At 46.7% G+C, this 23394-nt stretch overlaps 1 pseudogene; it reads left to right on the forward strand.

Moving 5' to 3' along the window:
• The first annotated feature begins 2476 nt into the window (after positions 1 to 2476).
• Positions 2477 to 23394, forward strand: part of LOC142289764 (putative transmembrane protein 244) — a 37439-nt pseudogene continuing 16521 nt past the window's right edge.

Genomic DNA, 23394 nt, shown 5'->3' on the forward strand with positions numbered 1-23394 from the left:
AAACAGATGACCAAAGGTCACCCAAAATCTGTTAGAATTAGGGGCAGATAAGGAGTGAGTAGAGACAAGCACAGCCTCATGCGTTACATCAGCATGTGGCTTCCTCAGGGGTTAACATGTGTTGTACTGTACGGAGTATTTAACATAAACAATTAAGACATACAAAAGAGGTGTGGAAAGGTCCATCCTTAATACAAAAATTGCTCATATATTACCTTATAGAGTAAAAGCACTTGTGGACTCATGTGGTAGGTAATGAGTGGAGGCGTGGATGTCAGAAGTGTCGTGAGCTGCTAGACTTGAAAGGTGTGCACTCCAGTGTGGATATAAGAAACTAGAAGGTGGCCCGATTCTACGCATCGGGTATTCTAGAATTTACGTATTGTGTAGTTCATGTATGATTTTTGTTTTATATATATATATATATATATATATAGATGTTGTTGTGTGTAGTTACCAAGTGTTTGTGTAGGGCGCTGTACATGTTCTGGGTGTTGTCTGGGTGTGATGGGGGGTGAGAGCGGTGTTGTTTGTGTGTTGCGTTGTTTGTGGAGCGCTGTGTGTCTGTAGCGTTGTGTGTGTGTTGCGCGGTTTGTGTGTGTGTGGTGTGTTTTGGGGGGAGGTATGTTTTGTGCAATGTGTGTGTTGTGCGGTATGTGCGTATATTTGTGTGTGCAGCGTTGTCTGTGTGTGGGTGTCTGTGTAGGGCAGTTGTTTGTGGTTCCCAGTGTGTGTGTGTGGTGTGTTGTGCAGTGCGCGCGCGTGTGTGTGTTGGGGGGAGGTGTGCACTTCCCATCGTGCTCCATCCCCCATGCAGCGCAACCCCCATCGTGCTCCATCTCCCATCCTGCGCACTCCCAAACGTGCTCCATCTCCCATCCTGCGCACTCCCAAACGTGCTCCATCCCCCATGCTGCGCACTCCCAAACGTGATCCATCCCCCATGCTGCGCACTCCCAAACGTGCTCCATCCGCCATGCTGCGCACTCCCCATCGTGCTCTATCCCCCATGCTGCGCACTCCCAAACGTGCTCCATCCCCCATGCTGCGCACTCCCAAACGTGCTCCATCCGCCATGCTGCGCACTCCCCATCGTGCTCCATCTCCCATGCTGCGCACTCCCAAACGTGCTCCATCCGCCATGCTGTGCACTCCCAAACGTGCTCCATCCGCCATGCTGCGCACTCCCACACGTGCTCCATCCGCCATGCTGCGCACTCCCAAACGTGCTCCATCCGCCATACTCCGCACTTCCCCATCGTGCTCCATCCCCCATGCAGCGCACTCCCCATCGTGCTCCATCCCCTATGCTGCGCACCCCCCATCATGCTCCATCTCCCATGCTGCGCACTCCCAAACGTGCTCCATCCGCCATACTGCGCCAGCATCAGCCTCTCTCCCCGCAGCATCAGCCTCTCTGTCCCCAGCATCAGGCCTCTCTGTCCCCAGCATCAGCCTCTCTCATCCCAGCATCAGCCTCTCTCATCCCAGCCTTCCCCAGGATCAGCCTCTCTCATCCCAGCATCAGCCTCTCTGTCCCCAGCATCAGCCTCCCCATCCCAGCCTTCCTCCTCCCAGCCTCCTCCAGCACGCCATGCTCCTCTGCCGACACTCACACACCCGATCGCATACACTCACACACACCCGATCGCATACACTCACGTACACACACATTGACGATATTGCACATACGCGCTCATACTCGCAACATCCGGAGATACCACATGCTTCTGGCCATGTGATCCTCCGGCAGGTCCTGGAAGGTCACAATAGCACAGTATCGAGGCCGAGAAGCAAGCGATATCGCCGGATGCTGTGAGTGTGTGGATGCGATGTGTGTGTGAGGTGTTTGTGAGAGTGAGTGTGATCTGATGTGTGTGTATGTGTGTGTGTGTGTGTGCTGTTATGTGTGTGCGTGTAGATCTTCCGCCGCTGCAGGACCTTGATGTGCTGGTAACTATGCTAGCATGGTTACCAACGTATCCCGTCCCCCGCTCGCACGGGAGCCCACACGAGCATACGGCGGCAAGGCCAGCAATGCGAGGGTAAGTGTCGGCGGCGTACGCTGATGTGGGCTCCCGTTGGGGGGGGGGGGGAGTACAGTACTCACCTGGGAGTCGTGGCTCCCCGTGTCAGTTCGGGGAATGCGCGGGGGGGGGCGGGGCCAGAGCTAGCGTGCATTGCGTGAGGGGGGCGGGGCGTGGTGTGGCCAAGTTGCCAATGCCTGCAGGGTGCCAGGGCGAGAGGCCAATCTGTGGGGGGGCGGAGCCTGGGTGAGCGGCTGGCCAATCCGTGTGGGGGCACAGCCTGGGCGAGCAGCCAATCCGTGTGGGGGGGCGGGGCCATGGCGAGCCCAGCGGCCAATCAGCTTTGTGTCACCGTAAGGACACAATGTCACCGTAAGGACACAATTTTGGAGCATGACAGACAGACAGACAGAATAAGGCAATTATATATATAGATAAGGGAGCACAATATGTCTATATGGGATGCACTCCGCGTGGCGCACATAACCGGAAATTACAGCAGCTATATGGTATATGTTTCACTAACGGTATGTCTGGAGGGTGGGAGGAAACCCACACAAACATACAAAGTCCTTGCAGATGGTGTCCTTGGTGGGATTTGAACCCAGAACAGCAGTGCTGCAAGACTGCAGTGCTAACCACTGAGCCACCATGCTTTGTATATTATGCTGGAAATCTTACTAAAAGAACTGCGGAAACTGTTTCAAATGGATGAACAATTATTAAAAATCTGAATATCTATAATTTTCTCTCCTAGAACATCCATTTCCATGTTTTCCTCTGCATTCTCATCTTCTATACACTGTTCTACATGGCAAGCAGTGTGTGTGCAGGATTCATGAGGTAAGAGCCTGGCCAGCACTTCACATACCTAAAATGAAAGAGTATTGGTTGAATGTTACAAACCGTTTATGCCAAGGATCATAGTACGAGTTATATATTTGCATCCCATCCTAATCATACGGGAAAATAGTGCAGCATCACACTGATCACAGAAAGGTTTATGTAAAGACTGAAATATAAATTTTTAAACTCTATAACTGCTATATAAACTACACCTGAAGAATTGAGGTACTTGGAGCACAAATTTGCCAATTTGCAAATGGACAATCTGCCATAATAAGTAGTACCTCATAGACCAGTGATGGCGAACCTATGGCACGCATGCTGTCGCCCGATGCTGCAGGTTTGATCTGCTAGTGCAGTCGCGTGTGCGGCAGCGCCAGCATGGGGTGGTAGAGGGGGAACGCACATGCCAGCATGGGGTGGGAGAGGGGGAACGCACATGGCAGCGTGGGGTGGGAGAGGGGGAACGCACATGGCAGCGTGGGGTGGGAGAGGGGGAACGCACATGCCAGCGTGGGGTGGGAGAGGGGGAACGCACATGGCAGCGGGGGGTGGGGGAACGCACATGGCAGCATGGGGTGGGAGAGGGGGAACGCACATGGCAGCGGGGGGTGGGGGAACGCACATGGCAGCGTGGGGTGGGAGAGGGGGAACGCACATGGCAGCGTGGGGTGGGAGAGGGGGAACGCACATGGCAGCGTGGGGTGGGAGAGGGGGAACGCACATGGCAGCGGGGGGTGGGGGAACGCACATGGCAGCGGGGGGTGGGGGAACGCACATGGCAGCGGGGGGTGGGGGAACGCACATGGCAGCGCGGGGTGGGAGAGGGGGAACGCACATGGCAGCGTGGGGTGGGAGAGGGGGAACACACATGGCAGCGTGGGGTGGGAGAGGGGGAACGCACATGGCAGCGTGGGGTGGGAGAGGGGGAACGCATATGGCAGCGTGGGGTGGGAGAGGGGGAACGCACATGCCATCGTGGGGTGGGAGAGGGGGAACGCACATGCCAGCGTGGGGTGGGAGAGGGGGAACGCACATGCCAGCGTGGGGTGAGAGAGGGGGAACGCACATGCCAGCGTGGGGTGGGAGAGGGGGAACGCACATGGCACTCTCCTTCTTCCACCTAGTCTCCCACTCTCTGCTTCTCCTCACTGTTTGTGATATATTTCCTAATCCTGGACCCCCATAGCTGATACTTCCCATTACCTTTCCTCCCTATTGTTCCCCACGTACTAGAAACTACCTCCATGTTTCCAACATAAAATCCATTCCCTTGACGCCCACTCCACTGCTCCGTGTCTCTGGAGCACTTTGGAACGCCCGTTCTGTCTGGAGTACACTGCATGTCATGCCCAACCTCTTTATCTGTCGCAATCTATGCTTCCTGGGTCTCACAGAAACATGACTGACACCCTGCGACACTGCCTCCCCTACTGCACTGTTATGGTGGCCATTTCACCCACACTCCAGGCCCTGTCTATAGACATGGTTTCAAACAACTGAAGCTTCAACCCAATCCCACCTCTACCCTTCCTTATGCTCCCTTCTATTGAAGTCCATTTTGTTCGTATCTACTCTCCCTCCAACCTTTAAGTGGCCAACCCGGCGGCTGCCTTTATTGATCAAGTCTCCACCTGGCTTCTACACTTTCTCTCTGCTTGCATTGCTACCATCATCATGGGTGCTTCAATATCCCAACTGACACCCTGCAGTCTGCAGCCTGTAAACTCCTGTCCCTCGCTTCATCCTTTGGTCTTACTCAGTGGTCCTCCTCAGCCACCCACACAGACTAGACCTTATCTTCACCGCATCTGCTCCCTATCTAACCTCAAAACCTCCCCTCTCCCCCTATCTGACCACCATCCATCTCACCTTCCTATCCCTGTCCTCCTCACCTGCTTCCCTTGTCAAGCAACTAGCACACACCAGCAGAAACCTCATATATCTAGACCTTCACAATTTCATACACTCTCTGACTCAATTCTACTGCCGTCCTCCATATCGTCACTCCACGATGCATATAGTGCCACCGTTTTTTACAACGACACACTGTCATCAGCTATTGACTTGGTTGCTCCTCTCATCCTCTCATGCATGGCAGAGTGTGATGAATCAATAGATAACCTTGGCACAAGAATCTCACTAAAAACCTTTGGAAAGTGGTTAGGGTCATGTCAATGTCCTGTAATGCGAAGTATATTTATGCATAGTGTTATAGGTGATATTCGTAAAGTTGTTATAAGTGATAATGCATAGTATATATAGTATAGGATGTGATAATGTAACAATATACATACTGTATAGCAGTGTTATAGGAAGGGATGTAGTATGATGTGAGGCGTAGTAATGTAATGCATGCTAGTGTTGGTAAGGTAATGTTTATGTACAAAAGTAGGTGAGAGGTTGAGGTGTGCTCAGCATCAGGCTGACTGCAGGGACATAAACACTTAAAAGGGTAGGAGCTGGAGTACAGGGAAAGAGAACCGTTTTCCTGTTAGTGTTCAGATAGGGCCCAGCCTGTGACAGAGACACAAAGGTCTAAGTTGCAGCAAAGCTGCATGATGTGGGTGTCCTGAAGAGAGGCAGACCATTACACAAGGTAGCGTGACCAAGGAAAAAAGGGCACAACTGAGAAAGAGAAGGAAGTGACCGAGACACAAAGTGATCTAGTGGAGATGGGTCAGTGTACAGACTGAAAGAACAAATGACTGAGACAGATGTTCCTGGTGCAAAACAGAGCAGGACAAGGGACAAAAGTTAGTGTCTTAAGTGGGTGCCCCCTAGGCATCTTCAGAACCTTATAGCTCACGACAGCCATATTGGCAACATCCCTGTAAGAGGGAAAAGACGTAGAACTGCTTGAGGAGAAGAATGACTACCAAGGACTGTGATGCAGAATTAGGCTGGGTAGTGATGGGCAGAAAATAACTTATTGAGGTTGGAAAAACTGAAGTGATGCTCTGTGACAATATAATGTATGAAAAGATTTCTGCCTGCTATCCAATGTAAATTGTTGTATTCAAGTTGAAGTTTAATAAAACTATGTTTTCTATGAACTTGTGGTCTCCTCCATTGAACTGTGTACCATTTGGTCCTGACCAGTCAAAACCATTGGCAACATGTGGCCTACAAAGCCCTATCGCCTCCATAGTGCAACACCACACACCCAGCCAGGACTGCTATCTTCATATAGCATACCGGGGTGCAGCAGACGATTACCTCGCCCACGACTATCACCCCATGCAGCACTACACTTGGCATATTCAGAATAAAGAAAGGAGAACAGGGAGTCGAGAGAGCACAAAGAAAACAATAGTTAGCAATTTGTTAGAACATTACAAAAATGATTTTTATTAATACAATTAAAATCAAAACATGATGTGTTGATCCGTACATGAAAAAGACAGAGAGCGGCTTGTGTCCACAAAGATGAAAGCAATTTATGGTAAAAAATGCACACAAAAACAGTGTACTGGTATGTGAGATTAAGCCATCAAGAATAGTGAGTGTCAATGCAATCTCAATTGGTCTGATTACTGGTCAGAATTTTATTCTGAACCCAAAATAACCATCTATAAACCCAGAAAGTATACAAGGGTCAATTAAACTAGTTAAGATTGTATACAATCATTATATAGACCCAAAGTACACACTAGGTTAAGGTTATAACAATGTAAAGGTGGCTTTACACACTGCAACATCGCAAACGACATCGCTGTAACGTCACCGGTTTTGTGACGTAATAGCGACCTCCCCAGCGACATTGCAGTGTGTGAAACACATCAACGACCTGGCCCCTGCTGTGAAGTTGATGATCGCTACAAATCGTTCAGGACCATTCTTTGGTCCTTTGTTACCCGCTGTGCAGCATGATCGCTAGAAAGTCTCAGTGTGTAAAGGGGAGTTTACAGCGACTTCGTTAGCGACTTCCCTTTCTTTCAAAAAGCTGCCTTGCAACGTCCCCAATGACTAGCTAGGTCGTTCTGCAGGTCCGGATGGCTGTTGCGTCGTTGGCCAGGTCTGCCTGTTTGACAGCTCACCAGAGACTTTGTAGCGATCCCGGCCAGGTTGGGATCGCTGGTGGGATCGCTAGAAAGTCTCAGTGTGTAACGGGGCCTTAACCCATACAACCATATAAACTGACTATAAATCAGACCAAGGGCCTAAGCCCCCCTAAAAAAAGGTGTACTCACATTAATGATGGTAAAAGACAAACAAGTTGCTGAAAAGATCAGGAAAAGGATCTAACGTACGTTTCGCATTTTGTTGTTAAAACATGTAATGCAGCTTCCTCAGAGGTCAACTTGCCATATGCAGTAGGAACGAGCCTTACCTCAGGAAGACTTGAACAAAGCGGGGAAAGCTTGAGCGGCTTCATTATACTTCACATTACAAGACATTGACACGATTAATGTCTTCAAGGAGGAAACATGACAATATGTCAACCTCCTTATAAGACACATATTCAAAAAGCAATTTTCACATTCCGTTTGGCCCTCACCTCTGCTAAACAGGATTACTTCAAAACCCTCATATGGTCTTTATCCCACAATCCTAAACAGTTAATCACCACTGCCCCTCTGACCTCTATCATCTCTGCAGAAGACTTTGCAGCACATTTCAAAGATAAGATCAACCAAACAAGGCAAGTTTTTTCTACTCAAGCCCAACAATCCCTCCATATGACAGACCAGTTGCCTTCTCCCATAACCTTTCTTCTCACCATCACTGAAGGAGGGCTTACTCAACTTCTCTCCAAATCTCACCTCACCACTTGGGCACTTGACCTTATCCCATCTCCTCAACCTCAACACCACACGTATCGCAGCCTTAATTTATATTTTCAACATTTCGTTAACTTCTGGTACCTTCCCTTCTGCTTTCAAACATGCAGCAATCTGTCACGCTTCCCGGTCCCCTGGTCCCGCTCTCCGGTCCCCGTGGCCCGCTCCCCGCTCCCCGGCGGCGTCCCCTGCTCACCACTCCGGTCCCGGCCTCCTCTTCCCCGCCTGCGGCCTCCATGCGTCCAGCTCCCCGCTCCCGGCGCTCCTCTGCGACGTGGGACTCCCAGCCGGGCACCCCTGCTTCCTCTGCACCGCTCCCTGGAGTGGCTTCTGGTACTCGGGCCTCGCGCATGCGCATTAGGGCGCGCGGTCATTGACCCTTTCTTAAAGGGCCAGCACCTAGAAACAGGAAATTGCATAGACAGGTACAGGGTATATTAAGATTCACTTTCCTGGTGGGCGGGGCCTGTTCTACGTGTTTAACAAGCTAGTGTTCAGGTCCCCGTATTGCTTTGCCCTGTGCTTTGCCTTCTATTAACCCTGTCCTGTCTCGTAGAGCCTGCCCTGCCACGCCAGCCGCTCCGAACCAAGTCCATCCCTGGACCCTGACGGTGACTTCGGCGGATGTCCCACCACCTCTGCAGCTCCGCCAGTCTCCAGTCCCTGGCTCCGTTCGGTGACCCGTTCCATCGCTCAGCAGGTTCCGGATCCCGCCTGACCCTACAACCCGGCCTCGGACCCTGAGCTTCGTCACCCGGGCTACCTATAGTGCTTCGGCTGCCGTGCATCAGGACCCTCTGGCGGGGTGACCGGCCTGGCTGCCTCCTCAGGGGAAATCGGTGTACGGTCCAGTACTTCCACCATCCAGTCGTAACACAATCACACCTATCCTAAAGAAACCATCCCTCGATCCAACCTTCACTACCAGCTATAGCCCAATAGCACTGCTCCAGTTCAATTCTAAACTCCTTGAAAAGCACATCGATGCTGAACTTTCCTCCCAACTTTCATCTAATTCACTCTTTGGCAATCTACAAACATGACCAAAATTTCTAATGACTTACCTCCAAAGCTAACAGTTAATTCTCCATACTCCTTCTTCTAGGCTTGTCATCTGCCTTTGACACTGTCCACCACTATCTCCTACTACAGATCCTCTCTTTCCTTGGTGTCCTGGATCTCTTCATACCTTTCCAACCTAACATTTAGTATATCCCACTCCAACACTACCTCACCATCCCACCTGCTCTCTGTTGGTGTACTTCAAGGCTTTGCTGTGAAACCCTTACTCTTCTCAATCTATACTTTTTGTCTGCCAATTCATAAAATCTCATGCCTTCCAGTACCAACTATACGCTGATGACACTTAGATCTATCTCTCCGGCCCAGACCTCACCTCCCTGCTGTCCAGAATCCCGGAGTCTATAAGCCATATTCTCGTTCTTTTTCTCTTACTTCCTAAAGCTCAATATGGACAAAACTGAACTCATCCTCTTACCCCATCTCATTTATCTGCCCTACCTGATTTATCCATTACAATAAATTACACCATACTCTCCCCAGTATCCGAAGTCCACTGCCTTGGAGTAACCCTCGACTCCATCTTGTCCTTCAAATCACAAATCTAAGCTTTCACCACCTCCTGCCACCTCCAACTCAAGAATATTTCCAGAATCCATCCTTTCCTCAACTCCCAATCTATGAAAATGCTATGCATGCACTTATCATCTCCCACCTTGAGTACTGCAACATTCTCCTCTGTGACGTCCCTGCTAATACTCTCGCACATCTCCAGTTGATCCATAACACTGCTGCGTGACTAATCCCCCTCTCTCCCCACTACTCCTTCACTTCTCCTCCCTGCAAATCCCTTCATTGACTCTCAATTCCTCAGTGTATCCAATTCAAACTACTAACACTGACCTACTGACCTACTATCCATAATTTGTCTCCTCTATACATCGAACTAATCTCTCGACCTACTCCCACTTGTAATCTCTGATCCTGCCAAGACATCCTTCTTTCCTCCACACAATTTTGTGCCCCAACATATTCGATTCTACACTCTTAAGCTTCTGTAATGCTTATGGCCAGTGAGGAAGCAACGAGCGGGGTTAATGGACCCACTAGACCACAGGGCAATCCCGGGCTTACACTTTTATGGGGAAGGACTTGACTAAGCGCCCACCGTGAGGTAGATGCCAGATACCACTCCCAGGGCAGTGACCGGGACTGTAGCAGCTGACCCTTAGGGCAGGTGACGGACTCAAGTATAGACATAGGTACAAACGGGGTGACTGAGGCAGGCTGGACAGGTGGATACGAACAGGTATGGTGGGCACGGCAGGGACAGACAGGTATGGGAGGGCATACTTAGGTATAGGTGAGGGACATCAGGGTAACAGGACCTGACAACTAGCTGGCAGACTGGTATACTGACTAAATATGTTGCTCAGGCACCTCCCCTAATGGGAGCATACCTTAAATACATAGTGCCTCTCAGCCATAGGCCAGTGTGCGCATGCATCTTAGGTGCACTCCTGGGAACTGTAGGCGGCATGTACAGGGCCCGGTGGGGAAGGAGTCAGCACACGTGGATGGACAGGGCAGTGCGGGGGAGGATGTGACCCAGCCAGGACGGTGAGTAAGTCGGTGTTTCTGCTGGGACGCCGGCACTACAGTTTCAAACGGAACTTGAAAACCGATCTCTCCAGACAGCCTGCAATGACCCCACTGCCACTTCACTACCAGAGCTGCTGCAAACCTCCCTCAACCTAATGTTTCCTTCCCCATCATCCTGTACACGCTAAGCCCGCAGGAGTCATTCCCTTTCTATGCCAGTCTGTCATTGTTAGCTTGTTTACTGTAATCTATATCTGTGTTTTATATGTAACCCCTTCTAAGGTATAGCACTATGGAATCAATGGCGCTCTATAATTGAATAATAATATTAATAATCATACTGTGTAAGAATTAAATTATTGCTCATGCAACACTACTTCGTGAATTCTACATGTGGATATATCAAATATAGTGGAACCTTGGTTTACGAGAACAATCTGTTTTGGGAATGTGCTTGTAAGCCAAGTTACTCGTCTAGCAAAGCAAAATTTCACATAGGAAATAATGCAAGTTCAGACAATTTGTTCCACAACTTGTTCAATGTCCCATCCTGATCCCCTATTGTGCCATTCCACACATGCACAAACACGCACAAAGACGCACAAACACATTCACAAACACATATTATACTCACCTTACCTTCCGTTTCATCGCCGGCCTCCCGGTTCTTGTAGTTCGCAGGTACAAGATGTGTATCGGGTAACCATCGCGACCGATGTCGGAGCTTTCGCTGCCAGACGGCTGATGTCAAAGGCAGGGGCTGCTTGCCTCTGATTGGCAAGTGCGCTGCCTTTGAGTAGCGGCTGACAGTGAAAGTTCCTCCATCGTCGCAATGGTTACCGATACACATTCTATATCGGCGAACTATAAGAACCATGAAGCCAGCGATGGAGCGGAAGGTAAGGTGAGCATAATCTGTGTGTGTGCGTGCGTGTTTGTGTGGACTGCAAGAGCGGATCAGAGCGCGTTTAAAGTACGGAACCGGAAGTGTGTGCAGTGAGTATTTGCTCATACAGCAAAGCTTGCTCGTAAACCAAGTTACAAATTTACAGCAAGCATTGTTTTACAGCGAAATACTTGCACACCAAGTTACTTGTAAACTGAGGTTCCACTGTACACTATTGACCATTTAATATCCAATCACATTTGTAAAAAAAAAATTCTCCAAGATTATAATGAAGTGTCTGGTTTTGCTGCTCTGCCAATTCAGTGGAGATAGGCTACCAACAACAGCTACATACCATAAGCAAGAGTGGCGCTATTTTGTAATAAAAACAGCAGTCACTTCACCAATACTGGACAAACCCCATACTATTTGTTATTTTCCAAACTATAATCTTTTAATTATTCTTCAGAGAAGCGATAATTTAAACGGTCTATATCATTGCATAGCGATCACTCTAAATATCGTTATGAAAACAGTCTCTTTACTATCCGAAGTTATTGTCTGATCCATTAAAGGACCCTAAATCATGACTAGTATTAATTAAAGTAGATACACCGATATGTTAACAGGAAAATTCCTCCTTCTCTCCAGTACAGAATAGGGTCCTGGATGGCCGATTGAGGTGCTAGACAGCAACGCCTGGAAGACACCCTATTCCAGCTGTATATCTGCCAGACCAGGAGAACCAGTATCTTCTAAGAGATCCTTTGAAGTATTCAGGATGTTTAAAGTCATTCTCAGTTATTTTTTGCTAACTTTAACAATTCTATTTAATTTTTTTTTTAGGATAGAAGATTTTGATTGGATGTTACCATTTAGACACACATTTACACCATCTCTGAGTTGCTCCCAATATCTAGGTGGGTAATTACAACATGCTGTATAAAGGTGCTTTTGGTGGGTCTGTGATACCCTCGACTAGCCATGTAGTCACAGGTAGACCCCCGCACTACACCTGTCCCCCAATAAGGTAACATCAGCCAACCATAAAAACCTAGTCACCTCCCTCAGAGCTTGATGAACACACCAGGGGGCGGAGCCAGGCAGTTGGCCATGCCCACCGAGGAGTTCAGAGGGCCTGAGGCAGGAAAAACGGGGGCAGATCAGTTTGGGAGTTCAGTGGAGTGAGGAGTGAAGGAGTCTGACAGGTGCCGGGGTTGGAGCCCGGGCACCTTTGGCTAGGAGGCAAACGGTGGCCTTAGCCTGCAGGAGTCGGGAAGACGGCTCGATGGAACCGTGGTGGACCGGGACAGGGTAGTGGCCCGCCGGTACCGACCCGGGGGACCGACTTGAAACTGGAGCACACAGGGGGGTACTCAGACCCTGAAACGAGGTCTAGACTCCACTGGACTGAGTTAATTAACTGATTGCGGTCTGGACTATAGGTCCTTTCCCACCCAAGTCCCGACTGAAGACAACAGCCCACCGAGGGGGATAGAAAGCCACCGCACAGGCAGAGAGATCCCATGGGCCAGCGTCTGCGGGCAAATGGGCTCTCCTGACATACACACAGCCGGGGAGCGGACTCCCGTCGCTGAAGCGCAGGCAGTCTACACATACACTAACAAATAAGAAATAACGTTTGGAACTCCATTCTATGTCTGAACTGGGTGCAAAAACCTAAAAAACATCACTATGGGGAGATAAGGTATGCACACCAGTGACTATGTAAGGGGAATACATGTAATAGCAGAAACTGCTGTGTGAATACTGACATGAAAAATTCAATAGCTATATGTAAGAATGAAATGTGAAAAATGGAACCTGCATTACTGCCATGAATATATGAATAAAGAGAAATTTAGCTACTGAATTGATCAATGCAATAGAGCCCCAACACTACGCCAAAGTATTTCTCTACGTTGGGGTCCCTAGCTTGTGTGTGTCCTGATATTCATGGCAGTAATGCAGGTTCCATTTTTCACATTTCATTCTTACATATAGCTATTGAATTTTTCATGTCAGTATTCACACAGCAGTTTCTGCTATTACATGTATTCCCCTTACATAGTCACTGGTGTGCATACCTTATCTCCCCATAGTGATGTTTTTTAGGTTTTTGCACCCAGTTCAGACATAGAATGGAGTTCCAAACGTTATTTCTTATTTGTTAGTAGTTTTTCGTTTGTGAACCCTCCCCATACACACCTATTGCCAATCCACATCGTATATATAGCCTGGGTCTCAGCTTCCCATACACGGTAAAGTTTTTTAACTGCATGAGAGGACACACACAAGCTAGGGACCCCAACGTAGAGAAATACTTTGGCGTAGTGTTGGGGCTCTATTGCATTGATCAATTCAGTAGCTAAATTTCTCTTTATTCATATATTCATGGCAGTAATGCAGGTTCCATTTTTCACATTTCATTCTTACATATAGCTATTGAATTTTTCATGTCAGTATTCACACAGCAGTTTCTGCTATTACATGTATTCCCCTTACATAGTCACTGGTGTGCATACCTTATCTCCCCATAGTGATGTTTTTTAGGTTTTTGCACCCAGTTCAGACATAGAATGGAGTTCCAAACGTTATTTCTTATTTGTTAGTAGTTTTTCGTTTGTGAACCCTCCCCATACACACCTATTGCCAATCCACATCGTATATATAGCCTGGGTCTCAGCTTCCCATACACGGTAAAGTTTTTTAACTGCATGAGAGGACACACACAAGCTAGGGACCCCAACGTAGAGAAATACTTTGGCGTAGTGTTGGGGCTCTATTGCATTGATCAATTCAGTAGCTAAATTTCTCTTTATTCATATATTCATGGCAGTAATGCAGGTTCCATTTTTCACATTTCATTCTTACATATAGCTATTGAATTTTTCATGTCAGTATTCACACAGCAGTTTCTGCTATTACATGTATTCCCCTTACATAGTCACTGGTGTGCATACCTTATCTCCCCATACACATACACTACACGGTGCAGTAGAAAGGCAAAGACCACCGAACCGGGTGGGGGACCAGACGCAGCAAGCTGCAGGCATCGACCACCATCAACTTTGTTTACCAGAGACTTGTGTGTGTCAATAACAGTGAGTACAACAGTGCCACCCGGCCGCGCACCACCCTGCACTGCCCAGCTACCCCCCAACGTGTCCCGGGGGCCATCACCCCTGCCCACGGAGGGGATAACATCTTGCTGCACTACCATCTCCCCCGGGTGCCCCGTAACTGCAGCAGTGGTGTCTACACCTTCACCACATCCCGTGGGTGGCGTCACGAACTCAAGTGCGGCTCCAGCCGTGCACCTACCTAACCCCCACCAAAAGCGCCAGCAATCCCTTTCAGAGCGAAGTGACCCCGGGTCCGGAGGAGCTCAAGCCACCCACCAATGAGCCCGGATCCGAGCGGGTCGGCTGCAGCCAAGCGCGGGGCGGTACAGGTCCATTAACCGATCAGTGCTCGTTTACTGGCCTGTTTACACAGGCTGATGAATATTGATGGGAACAGAACAATTCTTAATATGACTAGTTCCCATACATATTGTCAGGAGCACACGATTATTTTTATGCTGTCAGAACTGATCCTATCACCTGTTGAACCCGCATTTCATATGTTTGTTGGGTGTTCATTGGCATGTTTACAGGGTCTCATTGTGTTCACTAGATTTTGTTCATACTGTATATACAAGTAGCATGATTTCATTTTTGCTGCTAATATATCAGCAAAGTCTGAACTAATTTATTCTCAAAGCTCTGCATGTATTACAGACCCCATTCCCATTATCCTGCACTTTACTGCAGATTTTCAGTGCATATGTGTAAACTGCCCCTACCTTCAAAAGCCAGAATAATGTGGAATATCACATTAGTTCTCTACTCAGTCTTCTACCACTCGACTTGCAAATGTTTACATTACCTAGAACTTCTGTGTCATTTATCAGCTTCTAGATTTCTGGATATCAGATAGAAGGACTGAAAGGGGTGGTCCAATACTTATAATAATAATTCTTTAGAAATATCCATTCTTATGCCCTAACCTTATTAGTCACTAATTTGTTTTATTCTAACATTCTTTACCTATACGCTATTCCCCATATAACATCTCAATATACACCTATTAAGAAATTAAGTTCCATATCGGGGATATAGTGACATTTGATACATTATAAAACAAAAGTATATTTTATTAAATTAATCTGCATACATATTTATCCAAAAAGATTCAAAACAGGTTTCTTCATATCCAGGGTACAAGACAGTGCTACAGTGGGTACGGAAAGTATTCAGACCTCTTTAAATGTTTCACTCTTTGTTTCATTGCAGCCATTTGGTAAATTCAAAAAAGTTCATTTTTTTCTCATTAATGTACACTCCGCACCCCATCTTGACAGGAAAAAAAACAAAAATGTAGGCACTTGCAAATTTAGTAAACAAGAAAAACGTAAATATCACATGGTCATAAGTATTCAGACCCTTTGCTCAGAAACTCATATTTAAGTCACATGCTGTCTATTTCGTAGTGATCCTCGTTGAGATGGTTCTACTCCTTGATTGGAATCCAGCTGTGTTTAATTAAATTGATAGGACTTGATTTGGAAAGGCACACACTTGTCTATATAAGACCTCACAGCTCACAGTGCATATCAGACCAAATGAGAATCATGAGGTCAAAGGAACTGCCCAAGGAGCTCATTGACAGAATTGTGGCAAGGCACAGATCTGGCCAAGGTTACAAAAGAATTTCTGCAGTACTCAAGGTTCCTGAGAGCACAGTGGCCTCCATAATCCTTAAATGGAGACGTTTGGGACCACCAGAACTCTTAATAGATTCCTAGTCCTGGCCGTCCAGCCAAAATGAGCAATCGTGGGAGAAGAGCCTTGGTGAGAGCAGTAAAGAAGAACCCCAAAATCACTGTGGCTGAGCTCCAGAGATGCAGTAGGGAGATGTGAGAAAGTTGCACAAAGTCAACTATCACTGCAGCCCTCCACCAGTCGGGCCTTTATAGTAGAGTGGCCCGATGGAAGCCTCTCCTCAGTGCAAGACATATGAAAGCCCACATAGAGTTTGCAAAAAAAACCACATGAAGGACTCCCAGACTATGAGAAATAAGATTCTCTGGTCTGATGAGATGAAGATAGAACTTTTTGGTGATAATTCTAGGCGGTATGTGTGGAGAAAACCAGACACTGCTCATCACCTGCCCAATACAATCCCAACAGTGAAACATGGTGGCAGCATCATCTTATGGAGGTGACTTCAGCTGCAGGGACAGAATGACTGGTTGCAATTGAAGGAAAGATGAATGCGGCCAAGTACACAAGATATCTTGGAAGAAAACCTCTTCCAGAGTGCTCTGGACCTCAGACTTGGCCGAAGGTTCACCTTCCAACAAGACAATGACCTTAAGCACACAGCTAAAATAACAAAGGAGTGGCTTCAGAACAATTCTGTGACCATTCTTGACAGGCCAAGCCAGAGCCCTGACCTAAACCCATTTGAGCATCTCTGGAGAGACCTGAAAATGGCTGCCCACCAACATTCACCATCCAACCTGACGGAACTGGAGAGGATCTGCAAGGAAGAATGGCAGAGGATCCCCAAATCCCCAGGTGTGAAAAACTTGTTGCATCATTCCCAAGAAGACTCATGGCTGTACTAGCTCAAAAGGGTGCTTCTACTGAATACTGAGTAAAGGGTCTGAATACTTATGACCATGTGATTTCAGTTTTTCTTCTTTAATAAATTAGCCAAAATTTCTACAATTTAGTTTTTTCTGTCAAGATGGTGGATGGGGTGCAGAGTGTACATTAATGAGAAAAAAAATGAACTTTTTTGAATTTACCAAATGGCTGCAATGAAACAAAGTTTAAAAGGGTCTGATTACTTTCTGTACCCACTGTATATGATAAACAACCAGGCAGTAAACCTTAAGGTAATCCTTGTGACTATATATGTAAATTAAAATCTAACAATTTATTATAGACTAGGCATGGTAACCATATCCATGTATAGTATTTAGTATATTGATACATGCACAAATCTTGAGATACAAAGTAAATATAGGGAAAGATGTGCATACCCGGTGTATCAGTAGGTGGTCCTGTGTCCTGGCAGCCACTGGGAGTTACAATGCTAGTCTATAATAAATTGTTAGCTTTTTAGGTATATTTCCACCAGGATAAATGCTGCCTGGTTGTTTATCAGATAGCACTGTGTGTCTTGTACCTACCTGGGATAGGAAGAAACTTGTTTTGAATCTTTTTGTATACATATGTATGCAGTTTAATTTAATAAAATATACAGTACTTTTTCTTTTATAACATAGCAAGTGTGTCACGCACGGACTTGGGGAAGGTCTGACGCATGGTGAGACACACAACAAACAAGTTTTACACCACAACAAACAAGGAGTACACCGGGGACACTAAAACAATGGTGGTCTCTGGTGCTAGTGAGGGGGAAGATGAGACACCTCCCGCACTCACCTGCAGCTGCATACTGCACTCCTAGCTAGACCCTATACAGGTTCCTCAGCTGTTGCCGAGCAGGATACCTGAAGCCCTGAGAGACCCTGCAGTTAACCCTGGCTAGTAAATGGGCAGATAAGGATTATTAGTCCCACCACTTCACTAATACGACAAGAAGGGAAGGTACAACAGACAGGGGAAACAATAAAGGATAAAGCGCAGCTTCAAGGCTGCAGTTAGACATCAGGACTGCAGCCTACACTACTTCCCTGTAACAAGGGCTCCAGCAGCTCCTTCCAACTCGAGGCCTAGCTACAGAATAGATTCAGAATAACCGCCGCCCTCTACTGGGAGATGTGACCACATATAGGGGAAGGGAGTGGTCACCAACTGGAAGCACCTGAGACCAGGAATCAGAAGCTGCTGGAAAGCAAAACTGACATTAACCCTTTCAGCACCAAAAGAAAGGGAATACATTTATTATGAGGAGTCTCAAATGGCAAAGATCATGTCACAAGTCTCTAGTAGCAGAGAGATGGCTATATCCTCGATATGGAACTTAGTTTCATAATAGGTGTACACTGAGATGTTTTTCAGTTGCTAGTGACTTTCAATTTGTGGGAGATTTTTGATGACAATTAGCTATTCCTTATATAAGTTGTTTTTTTTCCCCCTTTAACCCTTTCATGACCTAGGACGTATACAGTAGCGACTAAAAGAATTGCATTTTTTTTTTTTTTTTAAAAAAAGTGTGATTACTTCTTTCTTGTTGTTGTGACACCATTTTCCTGGAGATGAATTGAAAGTTCAAGAAGTTGTCATCATGCAAGATCTGAATTTTGAGTAAAATGCTTTTGAATATCGGTATGGTCATTTAATTAAAAAAATCTGACTGCCAAAAGTTTTGCATATACTATTTATTGATCACAACATGGAGAGTAATTCATTGGTTATAATACCATAACTTAATATTTTGTAGCATAACCTCTTACTAACTGCACCACACTGACGGGGCATTGAAGTCACTAGAGTATTGAAGACATCTTGTGAGAACTTGCTCCATTCCATTTGGAAATCTGCAAACAATCTCTATTGCTATGGGTACGGGCCTAAACGTGTTCCCCTACTTCATCCCATAGGTGCTCTATAGGGTCTAAATCAGGTAATTGGCTCTGCTATTGCAACAGGTGAACATTTTTCACTGCTAACCAATTATTGGCTAAATTGGATGTGTGCTTAGGATCATTGTCTTGCTGGCATTTCCAACCCCTGCCTACTTTGGTTTTACCTTGTGGCAGCATTACATTCCCCAGAATATCCTTGTACATAGTAGTATTCATATTCCATTAATTCTGAGCAGAAAAGCAGCCCCAAACCATGCCATTGCCACCACCATGTTTCACTGTAGGTATTTAGTAGGTTACATCATTACGTTTTCCAATTGCACAGTATATATAGAGCTTACCATCACTACCAAACAGATTGAACTTGGATTCATCCAACCACAACACCTTAGACTAATCTGTCTCTTTCCATTGGCTGTGTTCTTTGGCAAACTCAAGTCAGACCTTTTGGTTCTTTGTAGAGATGAAAGACTTCTTAACTGGAGCTTGTGCATTTAAGCATACTACTCTTGGCCATCGCCTCACAGTTTGGCTACTTACTTTGACCCCATATTCTTCTTTCATTTCATGAGAAATCTGTTCAGCACTTTTATGGACATCAGATACAGACTTTTTCTTAATAATGTCATCAACTTTGGAGGAAGTTTTCTATGGCCGTCCACTTCTAGGTTTGTCAGCTGATTCATAACCTTCTTTGTCTTCCTTTATTGTACATGACACTTAACTCTGAGAACAGGTGAATTCCATAGCCGCCTCTATTTGGCTTTTGCCTGACTTTACTCTCAGTATAATAAGCTTCATGACATCTGGTGATAAATTTGACTTTATCTTTGCTATGTTTTATCCAAAAAAACACACAAACAAATCCCCCAAATTTTTTTAGGCAAAATTAGACTAGTCATAACAATATATACAAAACATTTGGCCCAGTAAATGTGGAAAGCTAACACATAAAGGGATAAAACAATTTCAAGCGCAATTTTCATCCTTAGAGTTGACAATCATTTGCTTCCGGTTTGCCAAAATTATCAGGAAAATGATATCACAACAACCAGAAAGAAGTAATTGCACAGTTAAAACCCCCCCAAAACTTTTGGTCACTACTGTATAAATCCTATGTTGCCTGCCTCTGGTTACTGCGGGCTCGCTCGGCAACCCTGTGGACATCCTCGCACAGACTGATCTGATCAGCAAACATGTGCAGCTAACAGGTGCGGGTTAATCAGAGATCCACTCACGTCTGTTAATGTGCTGCCCCGCGACAGCCGACGGGCTGCTCGGATCCAGATCCGAAGTGGCTCGAGGGGTCTCCGAACCCGAGGCGGGATCGAGCGGCCGCTCAAAATGAAAAGGGGGAAAAGATATTTACATTTACAAAAGGGGGTGAAAGGATTGGATAGTATTCGTGACGCCACCCACGGGTCATGGTAAGGCGGGATACCACCGCTGCTGCGTTTGGGGGAGAGCGCCCTGGAGCGATGGGATGGCAGCTTGTGATGTTAACCCCTCCGTGGGCAGGGTAATGGTGTCCCTGGGCTCGATGATGGTTGGCTGGGGACCTGTTGGGGGTAGAGGGGCAAAATGTACTCACACATTCCAGAGATGTTGACACTGACACCGGGTAAACCAAAGTCCTGAATGCCTTGCAACCTTTGGGTGAGCATGCTGGGTCCGTGCACTGTACTTTCTCTGTGTGAATCCCTTTCGCCTGAAACTACTCGGGTCCCGCTCACCTGCGTGGCTGGCAAGGTGAGCTTGCTCTCAGGGGTCACGCTTGGGATTTTCTGGATGGATTTGGGAAGTCCTACCCCCTTCGTTGTGCTAGTACCCCGATTTTGGAGCGGGTGGAGAATGGTTCGTGAAGATTCCGTCCTCGTCGGGTGAATTACTGGGCTGCATAATGCTCCTTCCCAGTCTAGGGTCCGCGTACCCCGCCGTGCCCTGGCCTCTGCCCGGTTGTAGCACAAGGCCGCCGGTCTGCCCTCTGTGGCAGTACCGTGCCGCCTGTCACTACCCCCTGTGACCGGGATTCCATCTCCTTCCAGGCCAGGCCAACGTCTGGCACCTGGGACAGGTACAGGAGCCCAGCTCCGCAGCATGACCATGTCCTGTCACGGCTCACTGACACTCTCTGACTACTCTGACACTTCTGGCCCTCCTTCTACCATCCCCCCATCTGGGTGGCCCTATTCCCCTCAGGCCGCCCAAGGGGTGTCTGGTGGGTGTAGTGCAGTGTGTTCCTCAGGATTTGTGTATACCTGTTCTTAGCAACACCAAAGGGACAGGACCCATAACCAAGGAGGAGCAGGTACCATGCAGAAGGGCAGATTGCACGGCACCCTGTGATGACCTGATAGGCCAGGGCGTCACATTAACCAAATAAATTGCACTGTGAATCTCTGACAGCGCAATCTAACGCGCTCTGGTGGGATCACTATTCCCCACCACCATCAGTGGCCCCGTGACGTGTTTGCAGGGTGCCAATAGGTTACCATGACAGCTTGGGGTCAGATGATGTGAATGGCGGCAGAGCGCCAGTACTCACAGGAATACAGCATTTCTGCCAATCAGAGCAAATATGGATGATTTCAAGGTATTTTCATCCTGGTTTTTTTGTCATGCCTTGACATTTTTCCATTTTTCCAATAAACTACCATTTTTTACCTGGACTTTGTTGCTGGACATCTCCTTCCTCTACATTTATGCTGGTTCATTTGTCACGAGCACCGCCCGGGAAAGTCTCTTCCATGACTATTCATATGGTGAGCTAGACATTTTCTCTTGTGGAAGAAGAAAAGGGTATTCCCCAAACTGTTCCCACAAAGTTGGAAGCATACAATATTCTTTGTATTCAGAAGCATTAAGATTTCCTTTCACTGGAGGTAAAGAATCATACTAATAAAGGGTCCATAATATACAGTAGATGGAGGTCCATTATACAGCTAAAGTAGTTTTATAATAACTGAGATGCACTCATTACTGCTTAATACAAACCAACACATACAAATTGGTCAAGGAAGTGCTACATTGCCCTAAATTCATACATACAGTCATGGCCAAAAGTTTTGAGAATGCTACAAATATTAATTTTTACAAAGTCTACTGCTTAAGTTTTTCTAATGGCAATTTGCATATACTCCAGAATGTCATAAAGAGTGAACAGCTTAACAGCAATTACTTGCAAAGTCAATATTGGCTAAGAAAATGAACTTTAACCCCCAAAACACATTTCAACATCATTGCATTCCTGCCTTAAAAGGAGCAGCTAACATTGTTTTAGTGATTGTTCCATTAACACAGGTGTGGGTGTTGATGAGGACAGGGCTGGCAATCAATCAGTCATGATTAAGTAAGAATGACACCACTGGACACTTTAAAAGGAGGCTGGTGCTTGGTATCATTGTTTCTCTTCAGTTAACCATGGTTATCTCTAAAGAAACACGTGCAGCCATCATTGCTCTGCACAAAAATGGCCTAACAGGGAAGAGTATCGCAGCTACAAAGATTGCACCTCAGTCAACAATCTATCGCATCATTAAGAACTTCAAGGAGAGAGCTTCCATTGTTGCCAAAAAGGCTCCTGGGCGCCCAAGAAGGACCAGCAAATGCCAGGACCGTATCTTAAAACTGTTTCAGCTGCGGGATCGGACTACCAGCAGTGCCGAGCTAGCTCAGCAATGGCAGCAGGCTGGTGTGAGTGGTTCTGCACGCACTGTGAGGCGGAGACTCTTTGAGCAAGGCCTAGTTTCAAGGAGGGCAGCAAAGAAGCCACTTCTCTCCAGAAAAAAAACATCAGGGACCGACTGATATTCTGCAAAAGGTACAGGGAGTGGACTGCTGAGGACTGGGGTAAAGTCATTTTCTCAGATGAATCCCCTTTTCGATTGTTTGGGACATCTGGAAAACAGCTTATTAGGAGAAGAAGAGGTGAGCGCTACAACCAGTCTTGTCTCATGCCAACTGTTAAGCATCCTGAAACAATTCATGTGTGGGGTTGCTTCTCAGCCAAGGGAATCGGCTCACTCACAGTCTTGCCTAAAAACACAGCCATGAATAAAGAATGGTACCAGAATGTCCTCCAAGGGCAACTTCTCCCAACTGTCCCAGAGCAGTTTGGCGCCCAACAATGCCTTTTCCAGTATGATGGAGCTCCTTGCCATAAAGCAAAGGTGATCACTAACTGGCTCATGGAACAAAACATAGAGATTTTGGGTCCATGGCCTGGAAACTCCCCAGATCTTAATCCCATTGAGAACTTGTGGGCAATCATCAAGAGACGGGTGGACAAACAAAAACCAACAAATTCTGGCAAAATGCAAGCATTGCTTATGCAAGAATGGACAGCTATCAGTCAGGATTTGGTCCAGAAGTTGATTGAGAGCATGCCAGGGAGAATTGCAGAGGTCCTGAAGAAGAAGGGTCAACACTGCAAATATTGACTTGCTGCATTAACTCATTCTAACTGTCAATATAACCTTTTAGTACTCATAATATGATTGCAATTATATTTCTGTATGTGATGTAAACATCAGACAACACAATTAAAAACCAGAGGGCAACAGATCATGTGAAAATATCATTTTGGTGTCATTCTCAAAACTTTTGTCCATGACTGTACACTGA

This window comes from Anomaloglossus baeobatrachus, chromosome 2 (genome assembly GCF_048569485.1).
Source record: "Anomaloglossus baeobatrachus isolate aAnoBae1 chromosome 2, aAnoBae1.hap1, whole genome shotgun sequence".
NCBI classification, from domain to species: domain Eukaryota; kingdom Metazoa; phylum Chordata; class Amphibia; order Anura; family Aromobatidae; genus Anomaloglossus; species Anomaloglossus baeobatrachus.